The sequence below is a fragment of the Lates calcarifer genome, linkage group LG5 (assembly GCF_001640805.2).
Source record: "Lates calcarifer isolate ASB-BC8 linkage group LG5, TLL_Latcal_v3, whole genome shotgun sequence".
Taxonomy (NCBI): Eukaryota; Metazoa; Chordata; class Actinopteri; family Centropomidae; genus Lates; species Lates calcarifer.
The window spans coordinates 4,842,132-4,863,473 of NC_066837.1; the positions used below are offsets into that span (position 1 = coordinate 4,842,132).

The following is a 21,342-nucleotide window of genomic DNA, read 5'->3' on the forward strand; positions in this document are numbered from 1 at the left end:
GATAGACTAATTAATTGTCAGCAATGTTGGTAATTTACAGCACCCAAGCTGACTGTTTTTTGGCCACTTGGGGGCAGTGTAAACAAGATGTGATGCAACATTGACATATCTTTAAGTTGATGTGGCAAACTTGTTGCCTATTTGTGTATCCACCAATTAAAGAGCAACATTATTCATTTGGAGTTGTGTTTATGTCCACCTGGTCACATCTAATATTCTTTTAATGCTGTTTTTGGTCTCGACCAACTGCTGAGAGAAATATGAGGCTCTATCGCTGCTAAACGTTGCACTATGATCATCAGCTAGCTGCTAACTGTGTGTCTGCCTGCTGCAGATTCAAGGGATAATTCAGTGTAGGTGCAACATTAATTACAGCTCCCTCATTTGATACTTTGTTATAAAAATATTGATTAATTTTTCAAGCAAAAATGCCAAATATTTTTAGTTTCTTGCTTCTTAAATGTGAGCATCTGCTGCCTTTCTCCACTGTGTATGATTCTAAATTGAAATGAATTCTTTTGGCTTGTTAGACGGACAAAATATGACGTTTACAGACGTCACCTCGGGCTCTGGGAAAGTGTTGAGAGGCATTTTTCACTAATACTAACCAAGTAATCATAAAAAATAATGAACAGATCAATAAATTATAAAACTAATCGGTAGAAGCAGCCCTAATGCAAACTACTATTTTCTCTTGCAGATTTTTCCACATTGTTTTTTAATAATTCTTAATTTTCTATTTCTTTCTTCTCTAATGCTATAGTAATGAGGAAAATAAAGAGTGTAGGGGAACAATGCAAAAAGAAAAGCAGGGGGGAAAAAATGAAACACACGCTCTAATCTAATCTGCTTTTTCAACCTCTAATTCTCTGATGGTAATTATGCCTGACAATTGGCCTTTAGGGACGAAACAAGTCTCCTTCTTTGGCGTCTTTCTGTTTGGATGGAGGCAGAGGGTGACAGAGCAGAAAGACAGACATACAAACCAAAAAAAAAGAGGGAAAAAGCTGGATAGAAGGAGAGAATGACTGTTTGAATGACAGACAGAAATGGATGTAAAAATGGGCTTGGCTTTTCAGAGATTATGAATTTACATATCTTAATGGAGAAATGCATGTTACGGCTCTCCGCCAAAAAAAGAAAAAAGCTTAACCGCTCGTCTTCAGAATCACAGAATGAATGTATATGTGTATGTGATGTGTTTAGTGATGGTTTGTGTGAATCATAACAGACCTGTATTTTAGGGGTTGCTCTCCTCTCAAGTTGTTATGTGTGATCAGAAGCGTTTGAGAGATTTTTACACTAAATGTCATTTTTTTTTTTTTTTTTTTTTACAACCAATCTGAAGAGCTTTTCTCTCAAAACTGAGCGACCTCAGTGGAGGTGGGAGACCGGTTCAGCGCCGACCCCGCTTTGTTTTCACCAAACTGAAGAGTTTTGTTCTGAAATATTCACAATTAACATTTAAAAGATGACACCTAGCTTTAAAAATTTCACAATGCTTTTGAAGAGAGTTGTGGGTACTTGTTTTCCAGACCTCTCAATCGCTGCCCACATCTCAAATTTTGGCAGGGATTCAAAAAGGTTTGGTGTTGCTCCGGACACCGGCTTTATCCCTGGTTGGAGAAAGAACCAGCAGAACTAACTAAATTTGGTGACATTGCCAAAATGTGTTCAAGTCAACTCAAATCAAATCTCAACTAGCCTGCTTTCAGATTTCTGAATTCCAATAGTCATGAACCTTTTTTGTTTGTTTATTTTTCAGCTTTAACAAATTCCCAGTTGTAAAAACAAGCAAGCCCATTTGTGCTTTGTGTGGTGGACAATGTTGATATTCATCTGTGCAAGAACCAGAAAAATAGCAGCAAAAAAATGGCCAAAAAATGGCAACACTGATGCAGCTGTACAGGTTGTTGTAATTGAACTTGCAGGATGAAAACAGAGTCAATCCAGCTGGTGGGTCCTCACATCTCTGAAATCACCTGTGCAAATTTCCAAACAGGTTTTATTTGGATAAACTGACAACACATGGATACTTTCTCATCTGAGAAATATCTAAACTTAATGAAGTGATATAATAACAGTCCTAGGATGAAAACAGTTTGAGCTTTTTGCTGCAGGTGCACGATGTATTCTCCAGAAATCCACATAAGTCAGCTCCGAAAGTATCCTCGATGTAACAGGCGGAGCGAGAACACTTTTGAATATTTGATCTGTGCTTGGCTAGACGTGGACTTGGACCAGTACTTGGGCTGTGACTGGTGACACCTCCCAAGTCCAACAAGGGAGAAGAACACAGATTGAATTTGCTAATGAGCAAACTAATGTTACTCCCTGGCCTGCAGACAGGATCACAGCAATGAGCGAGAAGTGGTGGAGGCATATGAAATATGACATCTTGTCATGTACTGCTCAATCAGAAAACATCCTATATGTTAACTGAGAGCTAGTTTACACATGACTGAAAATCAGATCTCAGCAGCTGAATATGTCTCTCTGATTCTCCAAGAATCCACAAACAAACAAACAAAAAAATCAGCGTAGGACTGAATAATTCAGTTGTAAACAAAATGACTATTCAGTCTGAATATCAGACTAAGCGCCCTGCATTCTTTGAAGGAAAAACATCAGCGCAGACAAGGTCCTGTGGGTTTTGTAAATATATAAACCGACTTCAGGAAAATCCCTTTTATTCCTCCACTGCACTTTTCTTCACTCTGTTAATTTGGCAAATAGCACAATCAGAGGAGAACCAAGAGGTGTAGAAGAAGGAGATAAAGGGCCATGAAGAGCCAAAGTTGTATGTCAGGAGGTTTTCATTGGATAATGGAGAGGTCAAAAGGAGAATAAAGTGTTGATGAGAAGACAGAAAAGACTGAGACAGGACTCCTCTGCCAATCAGTGCCATAATCACACTTTTCCAATTTCCTCTTAATGTTACAAAGACTACCACTGAGCTATAGGTAAGACTGCCTCAGTATTTAAGTGTTTGGGCATATGTGTGTGTGTGTGAGAGAGAGAGAGAGGGAGAGTGAGTGAGAGTGTGTGTGTGTGTGTGTCAGTTGGAAGGGCAGCTAGGCGTAAAATTGAGTCCAGATTCATTAGGTTCTGTGAGCTGAGCTGCAGTTGGTTTAAGTGATACATTTCCTCTGGAAGTGGAGGTGTGGAGGTGTGTGGGTGGGTGTTGTGAGGGGGGTCAGTCGTACGTTACGGGTCTCTCTCTCTGTCTCACACCTGTGCACGGACACACACGTATACACACACACATATGCACACACACGTGAGTATGAGACAATTTAGGGGCCTTTATTCTATTTTCTCCCTCCTCTGTCTCAGTGGTGAGTGACACTGTAAATCTGAGCCAATTTCCTCCTCTAATCATCATTAAAAAGCGCAAATTACTCCACTCTCCATTAAACACTCCCACATGCCTGCTGCTATTACTAGCTCTGCAGCCTTTTCCATACACACCAGACTGAGGCCAGCTTTTCTGCGCAGCTTTATTCTAACCTCACTTTATTCGTGAGATAAGCACAGACACCAGCATGTGTCAGCAAACAGAAAACAACACGCCGTACTGTGTTTTACCAAACAGCGGGACTGACCGTTTCAATCTCACATCCTCCCAAGCACAAATATTGTCAAATGAAAGACTCTTTTAATGCAAAAGAGTCACGCGCAGTAGACTGGGAATTCACGTGAGAGGGTGAGGAAGATGAAGAAAGTTGCCCTAACAACCGGAGACACATGCATCTGAGATGACGTTGTGGAGAAGCTAATCTCCATACTGAGGCTGGCCGTTCAGTGGCTCCTCATACATCTGAATTTTGAATTTATTCAGTGTTTTAAAAACTTCACGTAGCATCTCATTGTTCAGATGGAGTGCAATGAAAAGACCCTTCGTCTGGGCCTACGTAAATTCACTCTGAAAAAGTTAGCTGATATAATAATAAATGGTTTTTAAGGACAAATTGATGTCAGAATTATGTTCACTGGTAAAGAAGGAGAGTTGCCTTATATCTAATAGAGCTGTATTTTTTAGATCTCTACATTGTCTATATTTAATTTGTCATCTAGAGTTACTGATATATGTCTTCATATTTATATTTATATTCTACTATAGGTCTGTTCTCAAATCAGTGACTTTTAAAAGCATCCACACAAGACCATAATCATATTTGCTGTGTCTCAATTTGCGTACTGCCATACCTACACCTGACACGTACTGACAAGTATGGAAACATGCAGTGCACTGTAAGTACCAGGATGTTGCTCTCAAAACGGTCAAAAAGTTGAGTGTGGAATGATGGACACTTCTCACCCTCAGTGGTCAAAATCTTTGCTATGTAGCGGAAGGCGAGGGACCAACAACATATTTTAAAACTTATAAAAATGGTGGCTGTGTGTGTCATGTGACAGTCATGGTCACATGTTGTGATTGTAATTTCCAGTGGATAACTACCATGTTTGATCATCTGCAGACTTCACTCTACAGAAAATACTCCAAGAAAAAGTAGTACCTACGCTTTTTTGACATGGTGTATAATTTGTGTGTGATCATGTTATATTTGAGTGTGTATCTACCTTTAGTCTTCCCTGCCCCTTGCACACGCAGGTCACTGTCACTTCTTCAGTTCCACAGTACAGTTGTATGTGCTCCCATTGTTCTGTAATGATCAGAAATGTACACAGAATTATTACTATTATTCAAAATACCAAAGGCCACAGCTGTATTGTACAAAACAAGGTGATTGAAGTGCAGGTTAAAAATGCTAATCATGCATCAGACTAATGTCTTTATGTCTTTAAGTATTAGATTTGGTGAGTATGTGTTTTAACTGTGTATTTAACACAGTCATTTTAATTTTTGTATTGCTCTGCTGCAGTCTTTATGTCTGCCATCTATACACTGTATAGTAGTAACTTGTGTTATGTTAGTTCAAACACAAATAATAAAAATCTGTGCTAGTTTAGCAGCACAAATAACATAAAATGCACATTAAGATACAGATTTGACCTCACCAAATAAGACTTGAAAGACTTCACCTCTCTGCAAACAATTTCTTCAACTTCAAGAAGCGTCAATAGCCGACTGGCTCAGTTTTAGGGCTGGCCTGCAGTAAAGGATGATGGGATTTCCTTTATTGAATATTGTACGTGTGACAGTCTCATTTCTTGCCCCTGGCCTGAGTACAGTGCAGCAATATTCTCACCCACAGAATTCATTTCAGACTGACGTTTTAGCCCCAAATGTAGCCCTGGTATTTTTATTGGCGATCCCAGACTGAAATATTAATGTCCTAGAGGGTGGAGTGTTTTTCGACCACTAATAGAGAAGATACCACAGCAGTGTATCAATTCGCTGTACTGGTCCTTCACCCATATATCCCTGTATTTTGTCCCTAATCAGCTCCTCTCTCCTGATCTCTCCTGATGTGCTCAGTGTGCTGCAAATGGTTTCTTTGGTCATGCTCTTGTGTTACTGGGAGTCTGAATATTTAGAGTTTTCAGTGAGTCATTTGCTGCAGAGCTATGTAGAAACGACTTAAAATTTTATCTTTCTCATGAATTTTAGTCTATGAAAAGTAGATGCAGAAAAAAATCTTACGTGGAAACCATAAAAAGCAATAATAGCAACAAAAAAGTATAAAAATTGATGAAATAAATACATTTCATTCCACTCTGCAACAGTTTTAAAATGCATAATGTAGGTAACAACTGTGCACTTTGCTTAATGTGTTCTTCCTTCTTTTAGTGCAGGTTTAAGTGTGTTAATCTATGGACGTCTTCAGAACAGATGGAGAATTGACTCAGACTTGTGCCATATTGAAGCGAAAGGTGTTAAATACACACCTCCACTCTCGCTCCCTGACACATTAACTCCTTAAGGGAAAGTCATAAAGAAGCATTTAAGTCGTAATGGGGAGAGCCCTGGTGAGCAGAGTGCAGCTGTCCCGTCATTAGCCTGTGTTTGTTTTCACAGTTTGTTTGTTTATTGGTGTATTTTGGCACCTGCAGCTGACATGCAGGGTCGTGAGAAAGGCTCAGGGGGAGGATATGGTCATCTTAACAAACCCTCCAGAGAACAGAGACTCTGGAGGGACCGTTAAGACCTGCAAGTCGAGGGTCACATGACAGGGGTGGTGAGCTATCACTCCCTCTGGCAGGCTAATCTGCTAGCATGTTCACTGCTGGCTGTTTGTTACTGCCTTTGCAATTTATTAATGTTACATGTTCTCACAGCTTCACCTTGAGAGGGATGTGAATGCAATCCATTCATCCATCAACTTCAAATGTCAACCTCATGGTGGCACCAACAGAAAAGTCAGGGGATCACAAAAGTAATTATGATTCATCCTCTGGGATCATGAATGGCTGTGCTAAATTTCAGGGCAAATCCATCCAATAGTCATAGAGATAATTCAGTCTCGGCTACAGTGGCTAAAGTAGTGGAACAGCCAACATTGCCATCTCCAGAGCTCACTACCATAGCAGAGTATCTTATGTTGAAGTGATTCCTAAATGTAGTTTTCAGAATCTGCTTCAAAGTTTTTGTCAAACATTTGGCCAAATACTTTCACTTGTGTTGTGTTACCCAAAATGATTCGTCTTTGCAGTCAAACCTGCTGCTACCACACGATGTCTGGGATCAGGTTGCAGCTTTGTCTTTTCCTCTTCAGACAGGTAGGTGCATCATATGTAAAAATAGCCTGTTAATAACATTTTATAAATCATCTAAGAATAACAGTGTTGTGCACAAATAGGCAACTTATCAAGGCTACAGGAGAGTAACCTACTGACACCTTCGGTTTGTCATGTGACACCATGTGACGCCATCTGTTACTGGTCCCTTAAGAGACTCCCATTAAGAACCAGAGTGCGTGTTTGTGCATGTTTTGTGCAACACAAATAAGGCAGCGAGAAGATTAAAAAGTTCTAATCTCCTCCAGTTTAGTGGCAAGGCCTGGTGTGTGTATTCTATGTGCAATGATAACAGCTACTACTAGATAAGCAGTAGTTGGTCCCTCTGGTGTGTCTACATGGGCTGTGTTAAAATACTGTTGTGGCTCACTTTAGTGTGTGTGTGTGTGTGTGTGTGTGTGCTACAGTAAACTGTGGCCAGTCAGAGTTCAGCACCTGAAGCTCAGAACCGCAGGCTGATGATGTGACAGTAAAAGCAACACAACACACAAAACAAGTGATGAGATGAATGACTTGTTTCTCCCACCTCCTCCCTGCCTCTCACCGTCTTACTCTTTATATCCCCTCCCTCTTCGTCCTGTAATCACTCCCCTCTGAATACTCTGTATATAATTCAGTAGCAATTCTGTTCCTCTATTCCCTCTGTCCCCCGCCCACCCCCCTCCTCACGGGGAGACACAATGAGATATGACATTTCATTTGAGTTTCTCGCCACCCGGCGCCCTCGCTCCAAGAAATAAATAAATATTTCATTAGCAGGCTGAGAGGGAGACAAAATAAAGATGCACACACACACACACACTCTCTCACACAGCCTACACAGGAACACACAAACATGCACGCTGTAAAGGCGAAGGGAGATGCAATATAAACGCATTTACACATTCATGCTCGCATATAGGCCTCAGTCATTACACAAGCAGCCATCAACACCTATCCTATACACACACACACACACACTCAGAGATACACCAGGGTTTTTGTACATGTAGGGACCAGTGCAAACATACGTATGTAGACTGATAATGCAATCTCAGGCCTGGAAAAAGACAAGATAGATAAGTAATGAAGATAATGTATCTCCCTCTGTACCTCCTATCATCCCGCCTCTCTCGTTAGACTTCTTTATCATCTCCCTCCCTCACTCGCCTTCTCTCTCAATCTCTCTCAGGTCTTACCTAGAGACTCCTGGCTTTATTGTCTTAATTAAAACAGAGCCTGTTTAATTATTTTAATCCACACTACTGCACAACAGGGACTCCTGAGGAGAGGGAGTGAGGCAGGCGGGGGTGGGGGGGTACGGTAGCCCTGACATTTCAAATTAAGCTCTTCAAGTTCAAAAGCAAGAGTTCTTATCGCTTTTCCTCTCATTCATTTTCCCATTTCTGCCCTCCTCTCCCTCCATCTCTCCATGTGACTGGCCTCCTTCTCACTGATCTCCTCGTCCATGCACCACTACTCCATCCTCTTCCTCCTTCTCCCCCCAGTCTTTCTCCATTTCCTTCCTCGCCTCCACACATTCCTTTCTTCCTCCTCCTCCTCCTCTTCACTACCTTTGAGAGATTAGCAGTTTGAAGAACAGCCCTGTTGAGAGTCTTTTTCAAGTCCGCAACATCAAAAGAATCTGTGATTATTACAATACCACGTAGAGTCAAGTGTGCGTAAAAAAAAAAAAGATTTTCTTATCTTAATACACACCCACATGCATACAGATACCCTCACATACCAAACCATAATTCACACTTGAGGGTGCAATCACACCAAGCATGTTCTGAGTGGTTTATCCGAGCTCTGGAGTGTTTATGTGTCTACGTTTGGCTCGTCTGAGATGCTGTTCCTCCATCCAAACTAACTTTTCCATCACCAAAAAGACTGACTCTCAAAAATTATTTCCACACTGGCTTTATGAGTCTGAGTTTAATATGTAGGGAGGCCAACGAAGGATAGCAGTATATCATGTTAGTGTGCCTTGTGTTCTGACGGCCTGAAAGGTGCACCCAATACTCAATACATTTAGAGATCCACACCCAAGTGACATTTAACACCCAAACATCCCAGCACTAACTGTGATGCAGAATTACAAAGTAAACTAAAAGCCTGATAAATGTGCAGGTAGTTCTCTGTGTACTCTAAACTGCAAATGGTAAATTCGTTAAACCAACAGCTACGAACAAAGATGAATCCATTAGGTTTATGATTAGGAAAAGATGCAGAGAATACAGTTAGTTTTCATCAGTTTCCACCAGCCTTTGCAGTTGGAAACTAACCATTAAATCATAAATCATACAAGCATTAAAACAAAACACAGTGAACTTCAATGATCCATGCTTGGTTTCACATTATAAAGAAATACACATGAAATGATAAAGGAGCTTTGACTGGCCAGCAAGTATTAAGGCATAAAATTACACTGAAAAATATGGTTATACTTAGGAACATGGCTAAAAATCCACTTTATGTTTTGGTCTGCATTCATTGGTTTAGCTAAATTTGGTGATTAAGGTAATCTCTTTGTACAATAACTATCGTGAACAAATATTTAACCCATCTACGATATCTTCCAGAAACTAGCATAAGGTAGCTAATGGCTAATTAGCCAGATAGCTAGCTTCTCTGAATTCAAAAAGTTGTGGTTTTTATGAACTTTCTAGCTCATTTGATAACTAATGCATCTATCTTGATTTGATCTGTATCTCTTCAAAACAAAAAGAAATGGTCATAGTGGAATGAACACTAAACTAAACTTAATCGACCTAAACATAGAAACACAGCATTTTCTTTGCAGCTCTGATCAAAGAAAATAAGTGTGTGTGTGTGTATATATATATATATATATATATATATATATATATATATATATATATATATATATGTGTGTGTGTGTACAGACATACAAACAAGTGTCATTGTACAAAGCAGACTTTGTCAGTCTCCATCAGAGAGAGTGGGAGACAGTCTGAAGAGTGCTGCTCCCTGTGGACCACGGAGTGAGGGAGATGTAGGGAGGACTAGGCTGAGAGGAGAGGGGGAGGGAGGGGAGGCAGGGTGAGGAGGACCAGAGACAGATAGGAAATGGCAAAGATGGAGGGGGCAAGAGCAGCAGAGAGGATACATTACATAATTTGTGTTCCCTGTTCTGTCTTTCTTCCTATTCGCTGTCTGATTAGTCTGACCTTGATGCAGCCGCAGCTCAGCCTGCTCCTGTTGAACTCTGGGTAATGAAGCCAGCGTCTGCAAATAGAGAAATAAACACCTGGCTCCCAGGGAATGGTAATAAGCTCTCTCTCTCTCTCTCTCTCTCTCTCTGTATCTTTATCTCTGCTCCGTGCCCATTCACATTTCCTCTGTCCTCCTCCCTTTGTCATCCTCTATCTCGCTCACTCACTTACTTTTCTTCCCCCCTTTTTTTCCCTCTCCTCCCTCCTCCCCCCTCTCTATCTGTTTCAGCAGGGAGTCTAAACTCCACAGATTTCCAGTTTACCTTCTGATTAAGGAGTGAGTTGAGCGTTTCTATTCCCTCTGTCTCCCTCCTCCGTTCCATCCCTCATTCATGTGCTGCCACGGTAACTAGCCTATTATCTGACAGTTCCACTCCACTGACCTGCCCAATAACAGCTTTCACATCCCTATAAATGCCCCGGAGAGAGCAAGAGGAAGAGAAAGACACAGGAAAAGAAAAAAAGGTGGGGGGAGTGTGTGTGTGTGTGTGACTGGACGTGCCCGTGTGCATGTGCATCAACGTATAAACCCTGGAGATTGCCCCGTGTTATAAACATTTACGCCGGGCTAACAGATCATCTCCGAGATCCGGGATTGGTCTGACTCCCCGTGTCCCCCCGGCGAATTGAAAGCCCAAGATTAGCGAGATGATAGCTTTTCAGATTGGCGAGGAAACACAGAAATGAGTTTCACCGGGTGAGTTTACGGAGGTTAGATTGGAGCAGTTAAACGGCAGATAAATTGATGGTTCTCTCATTGTCTCTCCACCAGTATAGTGGCTAAATCTATTAACCATCAACGACCCGTTTAGATAGAAGAGAGACGATGGGTGAGGACGAGGAGAGCAGGGGATGATGGGAGGAGAGGTAAAAATGTTAGGAGAACTGAGGAAGGTGAGAAGGGGATGAGAGGCCTGCGTTATTAAAATACACTGATATTATATTTACTGTAATATACACAGCTATTTCATAACACGCTTTTAAAAAGCTATGGCATTTATGCATTAATAATAGAGTCTACAGCCATGCTAGCAGCTGCACCCTGAGCTAACAAGCTAATACTAAAGAGACTAAAGCTTTGTATTGTTTTGAACACCACAGTTGAAATGATCCTGTTTCAGTGTAGGTAAATCTTTCATTAAAAGGCAGAGCCAAGCTAAGGTTTGGCCATTCACCTGAGTTGTGTGCTCTGCAGTAACTGAGTGGGGACCAGGAGCTTCTCTGTGCACAGCCATCTAGCTAGCATCTACTCATAGTCTGCATGTGAGGCATTTAAGAGACATCTGTAAATTGTAGCTACAGAAAATAACCAGGGTTACATTCCCCCTAAACTGCATGAGTTTCTACATGCACGTCGGCCTCATGCTGCACCACCCCAAGAAAATTCTTAATCTGCAGGAAACACTGCGTAAGCTACTAAAATTTTCTGTATCACTGTTTTACGATCACAGAATTTTCCATCAAATTCTTTAATTTGTCAGGTGCCAAGAAAACCACCGGCTGGAGGAATATCCAATCATAAACCACAGTATTGGACAAACTGAATTTTGACCTGATGATGGTGCTTGAGGAATCACCAAAGTTATTACGGTTCATCCTGAGGGGGACATGGTTGTCTGTACCAAAATGTACTGCGATCCATCCAGTGGTTGTTGAGATAATTTACTGCGAACCAAAAATGTCAACCTCATGATGGAGGAAGAGAGAGAGAGAGAGAAAAAAAAAACAGGGGATCACCAGTGTATTTAAAGTTTCCATTTCCTTGCAATCCAAGGAATAGTGGTTGAGATTTTCAGTCTGGACTAAAGCACATGGAGACGTACCATTAGCACGGCTGTTTTTGATATAACAAATATATCTGAACAGCTTCATTCAAACGGCCGGTGACTCTGAGACCAGTTATTTGCAAATCACAAGTTTGTCTTGGACTTTACTTGATCGTTAACAAAAAATGCACGCAAGACATTTTTAGGCTGCAAAAACATGTCATCCAAAAATACAACTGAGACACATACTTGTGCTCTATGGTGTGTAAAATTCAATTCATTAAAGGTTTAGGGGGGAAAAAAACGTATTTCATAAATGCACACCAAAGGAACGTGCCCTTTTCACTACAGCACTCCAGTACAACACACACACATACTGTACACCCAGAAACACACACAACTAATCCTTCTAGGGGAATTAACTGCATCACAAGTCCTGGTCGCATTAGAAAGTTGATAAATTACATTTGATAAAAGTCTCTTCAATAGACTGGGTCATTGCAGTGTGTCTGCGGATATAAATGTGTGTGTCTGCGCTGTGCTGTGCATCAAAGCCACAGAGTTTGAAGGGAAACACTTTGGAGGAGGAATTTAATGAGTCCATTTAGTAATGATTAAACAGAATGACAGTCAAATGATGAGGACTCAGTTTTAATAAGAGCTATCTTCCTAATCCCTCAATCTGTAAATATCTGCTCAGACGGCTTGAAAAGTCCACACAGGGCTGGATTTAAAGTTTCACAATGATTCTGTATTAACTGCAGATTCATTTACAAACTTATAAAGAAGTACAGTGAACATACCATAAAAATGGCCTGGTCAGTAACATGGTGCAGAACCAACAGCAGCTCAGTAAACATGTGACACAATTTAGGGTTAATTGTTGGACTGAAAACAGATGTTTAAAGGGAAATTGGTGCAAAAGAGACCAAAATATCCTGAATTTTATTCTCCACTGTGGGTCAAGCTCTGAGCTGACACCTCCCATAATGCAACTCACTGGTGTCCTCTGTAAGACTGTCCCTGCTTGGTAAATATCTATGCCTTTTCAACTTCCACACCCCCAGTCTGTAATCTAAGATTTCAGTGAAAAAGTCCAATCAAAGATCATCAGGGATCAGTTTTTTGGACAGTGTGAGACTCCCTTCAGAGCCACAGGAGACATTACACAACTGTTTTCAAGCAGTGCCTCTGATGTTCATGTGTACACCTTCACAACTTAAAAATGTACCACACAAAAGAAGTCAGAAACAGTGAAATGCAACACACACCGGGCAGGTCAGCTGTCAACTGACACACCTGAGCAAACACTGAGTGAGCCACACAGAAAGAGGAGGTACAGAAGCTGGGATGTGGAAATACAAAGGTAAGATAAGATGTCTTTACTGACTTTAAAAAAAAAATTAAATGTCTGAAAGTCTTTAAAAAGCATGAAAAATTAAGTCTTGTTTTACTCAATGAAAACATTTATTTTACTTGATTGTGTCAGTCCTCAAATTAAATGGTTGCTACACAGGACCATGACAGTTTCCTCTGGAGCTACAGCTGTTTCAGGGCTAGGGAGAGAAAGAGGTCTGAGTTAAAAAGAGTGAGAGAGAGAGAGTGAGTGTGTGTGTGTGTGTGTGTGTGGACAGAGAGGAAGCGCAGGAGAGCAGAGAGCATGATGTCTGGGATGTTTTTGAGACGCTCTGAGATGAAAAAGGTGAGAAGGGCCACAGGAATGGTTTCCCATGATCCCGCTTGACCTGACCTGGGCCGGGCTAGACTCGGGTGGTGGTGATGGTGGCTGTGATGTCTGTGTGTGTGTGTGTGAGTGTGTTGGGGGGGTGTTAGTTTTTGGTCTGGCTCACTGCTGTAAACAGTGTTTCTCGTGGGCAGAGGTTAGAATCCACCTTAAAAATCAGTTGTCTTCCCTCACATGTGCACACATACGCACCGTGACACGTCACTGGAAAACATTTTAGCGGCTCTTTATTTTCAAGATAATTTCCACAAAACTCTTCTCATAATGTTTTAGAAATTAGTATTTAGCTTTTTTAATTACTAGGATATTTCCAAGAGAGGCCTAAACAATTTGGTACTAATTATGAGAAAGTGAAAATAGTTTGTCAATATCAAAGTTTCCAAGAAAGTCTAACAAAATTCTTAATTCTTGATTAGATAGAAAACATGCCACACTGAGAGGAAATCAGGATGTGTGTAGGTGGGACTGGTTGTAACTGAGTGTTTGATCATCAGTTTGAAACTACTACTAATACGCAGCATAAACGTCAATTAAAATGAATATTTACTAGATCTTTCACTGGGACTGTGCAAACAACTTAAACAAAAATCATTACAGGTTTCTAAAGGAGATTGGAAACAGGAGATTTATAAAACGCTAAAACTTAGAAACTATATTCAAATTTAAGATAATTACCATACAGAACCATATGAAACTTACAGAGAATGTTAAGGTGTTTGTGTGCTCAGTTAATGAAGCAGGCAGATGTAAAGGCATTCCTGATAAGAAACGTCTGTGATCTTGGGGTCGTTGAGGATGAATTTCATTTTGTATTTCATCTGTACACAAGAAATATTTGACATGATCCAGTTGAAGAATCCTGGTTTGTTGGGTTGTCTGAGGCTGATATGTTGAGTTGGCTTTTTAATGTGGAGACTTTTGATTTGGCGAGATTTAGACAAGAAGCTTGGCAGCTGAGACAGAGGACGCTGTATCCAATCAATGACACCAAGTGTCTGGCAGTTCACAGTCATTAAGAACCTAAATTAAGAATTTTTGTTTGTCTTTCTAGGAAAGAAAAGAAAGGAGAGTTATTTTTACTTACCTGTTACATAATTTACTAGTTGAATATAACAATCAGGAATCAACTAACACCTTTTCCATTTCCTGCATAATTAATAACAAACTGCACATGCCTTTCTTGGAAATATTCTATTACCTAAATACCCGCTAATTTAAGGAGGTTATGAGGAAAGTTTCCAGGAAATTACAGGACCTGAATATACTGTATAAATAAATCATGTTTGTAATCATGCCAGCTCCTCAACACGACGGTATCATGTGACGAAAAAGCATCACCAGTTTAAAACCAAATCTAATCTTGTGACTGTATGTGTGCATGCGTGCGCATCTGAGTGTGTTAAAGAGGCACTGATAGCTCAGTGAGCATAATAAACCCTGAGCCAATCACATATCAATTTCATCGGGGGAGTTTCCAACATCCTTCTCTCTAATTGGCTATCATGTAATCCGCTGTCCCTACAGACCTCGCTGTCTTTCTATCCATCCCTCACTCCCTCCTTCTCACTCTCACCATCTCTTCCTCTGCCTTGCTATTGGTGCAGGGCCCTTCACCCCACTTCTCTAAAACCTACTCCACTTTCTTCTTTTATTTTAACTTGTATTATTCCTTTATCTTAATCTCTCCATCATTCACCTCTCGTTTTTTTTAATCAACACATTTTCCTTTGTAAATGAGAAACTTGACACCCTCCACTTTTTCATTTTTCTCTTTACTATCCACGCATTGATCCACTCTCACCCTCCTTACCTTCCCTTCTCCCCCATCTCTTCCCCACTTCTTGTTCTCCTCCATCTTCTCTCTCTCTCTCTCTCTCTCTCTCTCTCTCTCTCTCTCGTCAGTGGGAGTCATTGAGTGTGTAATCGCTTGGTTACGGTGTGTCAGTCTGCGTCTGAACCCACCATCTGTCCTCTGGGCTTCCGTCTGGGACTGCAGACACACACACACACACAGTAAATATACAGACTCACACAGTCGAGCCAAGCTCATTCACACCACAATATGATGACAGCTGTATCACCCACCTATTGACATGAGCTGTCAGAGGGGCAGTGACTAACATAACACATTATGACATATCCCACACACCCAGGTGGTGACTACAGAGCACATACATTGTTGTGGGTTATAATTGTTCTGCCATTATGGCCTAACCTCTTTTGAGCTGAAGATAACAACATGTAGGACTCAAAGACAATTACACTCTAAGTACGAGTGAGTATCAAGACTGGAATTTAGAAGAACTGCAGATTCGTAAAGAAACATGCTTTACAATTTCGCTTGACTACTTCTGCTTCCGTTCTCACCAGAAAACAACATCATATTTGGTTTGTTTAACCACTGACGTGATAATCTCTACCCAGCACGGTTCCAGTGTTTATCTGACATTAACTTGAGGCTTCATGTTAAGTTAATTAGGTAGGTATCCTCCAAAGTTCTGGTCTATTTGATATGAAATTCCCTCTTTTTGTTTTGTTTCTTCACTGAGCTGTAGTGGAGGGATTAAAAAACAGATGTATTTTCAATATTCTCTTGATTTGTTTGTAGGTCAGTTCATGGTTGCCCTCAGATGTCCGTTCAAAAAAAAAAAAAAAAAAAAATTGATAAGAGTGTGACTGCTTAACAAGAGTATGACCAAGGTTCAGAACTAAACAGCACATACATAAAGTGCATGAAATGAGCATCACGTTTACTTGTCCGGACCATGCACAGTTGGCAGACTACACTGACTCATGACGTGGATCCTCATGTAGCCTGGCAGTCACAGCTTTTACCCAGACTGCTGAAGCTATTTATGAACTTCAGATTAACACTAGACTTTTCACTTGATCACTTGATCACCAGTTTAAACTGAAGGAATGAGTACAGCAAGCACCGCCTGTTTCAATGTACATAAGGGCACCTTAATATTGCTCTATGATTTGTGAACCTGTCCTTTAAGGCCTGGTCACACCAGAAAGAGCTAGCTTAAACTGACAAATGACCACTAAAGAGCTAGCCAGACAGGAACAGTTCATTCAGAAGACCTACTGTATTTGTCATGTTATCACAACTGCCTGTAAAGCATGCCTCCTTTATGGAGCAGTTCATACTCAGAGGAGATAAAAGTGAACACAGCTGGTTAATGGCCTGTGTGAAAGTTCACCACAGTTAAATTCAGTGAAAGAGATTTGTGTATTGGGCTGGTGATGGCACCAGCAAGAGTTTGTAAGTTTCACAGCAGACATGGAGGAATTTGTCAGTAGCAGTACTTGGGAGTCATGGAAGTCAGTCGAATTCAAGGTATGTTGAAGTCAAGTCAAATTTTATTTACATAGCCCAATATCACAAATCACACATTTGCCTCAAGGGGCTTAACAATCTGCACCTTCTGTCCTTAGAGCCTCGGATCAGAAACAAGAAAAACTCCCTAAAAAAATTTTGGTCAGGGGAGGAAAATGGAGGGAACCTTTAAAAAACATCTTACTTTGAATAAAAAAACAAACAAGTAAAGCTGTCTGACTATTGTTTGATGGTACACTGAGTATTGCTAACACAACTAAACATCTGTGTACTGTCTTATGTTTACAACTCACCTGCTTTCTGGTCTTTAGGCAAAAGAGTCTGAGGAGGATTTCATGTTCATTTATACTTCCTGGTTCTACCATGTTTGAGGAGCAGAGGGGGAGTGTGTGTGTGTGTCTGTGTGTGTGTGTGTCGTGACAAAAAGCATTTTCATGAATCTGATGGTTACCAGATTTAATCCAAGTCTGTTCTGTAATTGTGTGGTGATTTGTGAACAGGACTGTATAAAATCTGGATATTTATTTAGCCTAATTAAGTGTTTGAACTCCCCTACTGGTGGTTTAGACCTCCATAATGACTTACCTGTAGAGTATGTGAGTAGTGGTTTAGCTGTTGGTGTTGTTCACGTTGCTGCACATTGTGTAATAATCTCTTTGACTATGAATGCCATGTACACCAGATTTAGTTTTAATTTTTTTAAATTTCATGTTGTTGTTTTTTTTAATTGATTCTCTAATTCATTTATTCTGAAAAGATGAGTCATTCACCACAAACGTTGGACTTCACTTAATATGGTCTGGCAAGAGACATTACTTCAGTTAGACCGAAACTACAGTCGATCAGCTTCATTAGAAAACTGACATTTGCTCTCCTTCCTTCAAAAATCAACAAACTTAAACATTCCTGCACCTGATTGGACGAAACATGGCGCTCACTGGGCTGTCCCTGGGTTCTGCTTCAAACTGGATCAACATGACCGCTGCTCTGGAGGCGATGTCAAACTCCGCCCAAGCTATCCACAAAATGAAAATGTTCACAGAAGGTTTCTTAATAAAACTTAGGTAAGAAATAGGCCATGAAGTTGCGGCATCTTAATCTACAGAGCAGAGCTGTTTTTAAGTGTTTTGAGTCCAAGATGAGTCCCTGTTAACACTGCATCACACTGTCTCTCTGGGAAAGAGACTTGAAGGTTTTTGCTTTCAAATCTTCAGACAAATCCTTAGGTATTTAAGTCTAAAGCCTGTCAAGTCTCATGTCTTCATTTTTGTGACCACAGGTCTGCTGTAATACAGAATACAACCACCACACATACACTCAGTCAGCAGTTTATTAGGTACAGCTAGCTAAAACAGTCAAATACTGCAGTCTTACAGTAAATCCTTCCTTCATGAAGTTTTCATTTTGGTTTTGTTGAGACTGTTGTAGAGACGTGTTAAAGTGTTTGTACAACTGTCTGTTTGTGGTGCTAAACTGTATTGTGTTTCTCATTTCATTTCAGGCTCAATAATACAAACACTTAGCTCAGTGTACCTAATAAACCGGCAGCTGAATGTGCCGATAAATATCAGTGTCCAGTTTGAATTATACGTGGAAAATGAAGGTGGAACAGGAGCAGGAAAAGTTGAAGTGGCAGAGAAGTAAAAAGTGGAAACATCATGGCACTGCAGGGTACAATTCAACTCCAGCCGATCAGCGAGACTGACCACGGCGGCTAAAACACCCCCCCAAGAATCACTCTCACTCAGAGACAGAGGCGAGCTGAGGAGACTGAGAGAGGCTGAGGAAGTGAAAGTTAAAGCAGGGGGTGGACACTGGGCCAGAGGATGGTCACTACACTTCCTACTCTACGACCTTTGAAACTTTCTTTGATACTTTCTATAATTTCCAACACGTGCATGTGTTGACTGTCTTTTTAAGATCAGAGGAGACAGCAGTTGTGCTTCAGTGGACAATCATCTGTGATTGTTGCTGTTGCAGCAACTATTAACCCTCAGCGTATGTGTGTGTGTGTGTGTCTGTGTCTGCATGTGCAGGTGTATTTGAAGATGTAGCAAGAAAGAAGTAGGGCAGCGCTGCTGTTTCAACACAAGTGAAAGTACAATAGAGAAGAAAAATCAACACACAGAAAGACACAATAAAATTCTGTCCGCTGCACGGCGAGGCAGACTGAGAATATGTGCATAACAAACCAATTATACCTCATCACAGCTGCATGGGAGTAAAAAGGCATCAGTGCATGAAATAGTCTATTATGATAAGAATTAAAATAGTCTATCAAGATCAGATCTAGAAGAGTGTGGTGTGATAAGGACTAAACAGGCAGAATGTGAATGTGGTACGCAATCGTATCCTTTGATATGTCCTCCAGGTTTCACATCAGTGGAAACGGCTGCCAGCGAGTCCCATTTAAAACAGTTAAAGCACAGCTTTGATCACATTAACTGAGAAGAAAGGCAGAACTTTTACTTTCACTTCACCACAAAGAGAGAGACACGGGAAAAAGTGGAAGACGGTCTGAGCAGAACTGGTAGGTTGAAAAAACGACCCATGTTTAAAAGACAATTAATGAGTGTTTTCTGATCTGCAGCCCCTGTGATTAAAGGATTACTTCACAGATATCTAGCTTTTGAGTATCAGATACTGTAGGCTGAGCAGGAAGCTCTGAGACATTTGGAGCTTGCTCCTTCACTGAGGATGTCAGGTGGACAAAAACTGGATTCACAGCAGGTCTGAAACCTTTTAAAAGCACATGTGCAACATGGTCCACCTCTGTGCTGTTGTTCCAAACACTCACTCACAGAGGAGGTAACAGTAAAACAGAAATATTCAAGTATGTTGTGGAGAAACTATTGCACACACAGAGCGTACAGATGAACAGAGAACTGGACTGTGCTGCAGGAGGTATTGGGTTATTTCAGAAGCTCTTATGGACATTTTTGACACCTTTTTACTCTGGGTAACGTCTGACCTCAACTGACTGTAGTTGTGTTTCACTTTAAAAGGAGCAGCTACAACAAAAGCAACAACTTTCCACTGCCAATTTTCAAGCATATAGGCAGTGAGCATGTAATACTCAAAAGACATTATTTCTTTAGGGTATGGTCAAGTTTAAACAACAAAAGTTTCTTAGTTTAGGTCAGAGGAAGATCACCATCATGGGAAACAACATCAACTGATGCTTTCTGGCATCATCAACCTGATCTTCACACATATCTTATTAGGGAAAGGAGACTGGACAGGATCTTAATGCTGGTGGTTGTGGTTGCAGATCAGAGTGAATAAGTGCAAAATGGAAACTGGATTGTCCAAAAAATCTGGATATTATGGTGGTGATGTGATGGATTGATGACAGAAACAAACCCTCCCTCTGAACTGTAGTGTAGAAGTGTAAACGCATCAAATGGAAGTACTCAAGTAAAGTACAAGTACTTCAACACTATACATGCATAAATGTCTCAGACGTCAAAATCAGCTGCTTTTATCCTCAACTCTGCTCTGCAGACGCCACAAAAACTGCTCCTTGTTGCTTTGTACGTAAACACAGGTCATTTCAGGCTGTTTTCCTGGAGAGGTCTGACTCAGACTGGAGGAGAAAGAAAGAGAGGTGCAGACGGTGTTGGGTAATTTATACTGACATCGTATCTCTGTTATACTCTAGATTTGTGTGAGAGACACATTAGATATGTGTGTTTGAGTGCCAGTCTGTGTGTGTGTGTGTGTGTGTGTGATAGATGGCCTCTCTGGCTCTGACAGATGCTGTAGAATCACTCAGCCACGCCAGCCCGGCTGGTTACCGGGGGCAACCCTGTAAATCTGACATTATGGGCTGTTGACAGGAGAAACGGTTGTTATCATAACCCACAGTGAGTTACAGGAAACGCACACATCTCTCAAGTTTGTAGTGTGACAGGAATATAGCTTCACACGCACGCGCGCACACACACACACACACACACACACACACACACACACACACTCACACACACACACACACACACACACACACACACAGATAGACTGAAAGTGAGAGTATGAATGAGGTATTTGAAGATAATTTGGATTTACAGCTCAGGAGAATGTAGAGGTATGGGAAGTGTGTGATGTAACGGTGTGTGTGTGTGTGTGTGTGTGTGTCTGCTTGTGTGTTTTGGGTGTCGGGGGGAACAATGCCAATATGTTTTATATCTTAGCAAGAGGGATGTGATAGAGTGAAGTGATGAGTGTGGGAAACCTTGCGATGAGCAGGTCACAGGAAACAAGATATTGTACCTGGCCCTCTCTAATCCTCACCATGAAATGATCTATACACTCTCTCTCTCACACACACACACACACACATCCATGCACCATCCACACATGCTGTTACGCTTCCTGTTATGTTATAAAAATATATTCCCTAATATTCTGTCTGTCTGTCTCTTTCTCTCTGAGTCTCTTTCTCTTTCAGTTTCTCAGCCTTTTCCTCTCTTTCCTTCTCCGTCTGGGTGTTCCAGTAGTAATGGTGTGTGCTGTGGGAGCAGCAGGAATGGCCATTACCATCCATGGATCACTGGCAGAGGCCTGCAC

At 41.0% G+C, this 21,342-nt stretch overlaps 1 long non-coding RNA gene across 1 annotated transcript; it reads right to left on the bottom strand.

Annotated features, from left to right (window-relative positions):
• Positions 1-1,745: 1,745 nt before the first annotated feature.
• LOC127142424 (uncharacterized) lies at positions 1,746-17,084 on the bottom strand. The gene is made up of 4 exons (XR_007813163.1): positions 17,067-17,084; positions 15,241-15,420; positions 4,585-4,667; positions 1,746-1,982 (listed from the first exon to the last, which is right to left on the bottom strand). It is a non-coding gene; the product is annotated as an uncharacterized LOC127142424 (long non-coding RNA).
• Between the last annotated feature and the right edge of the window lie 4,258 nt (positions 17,085-21,342).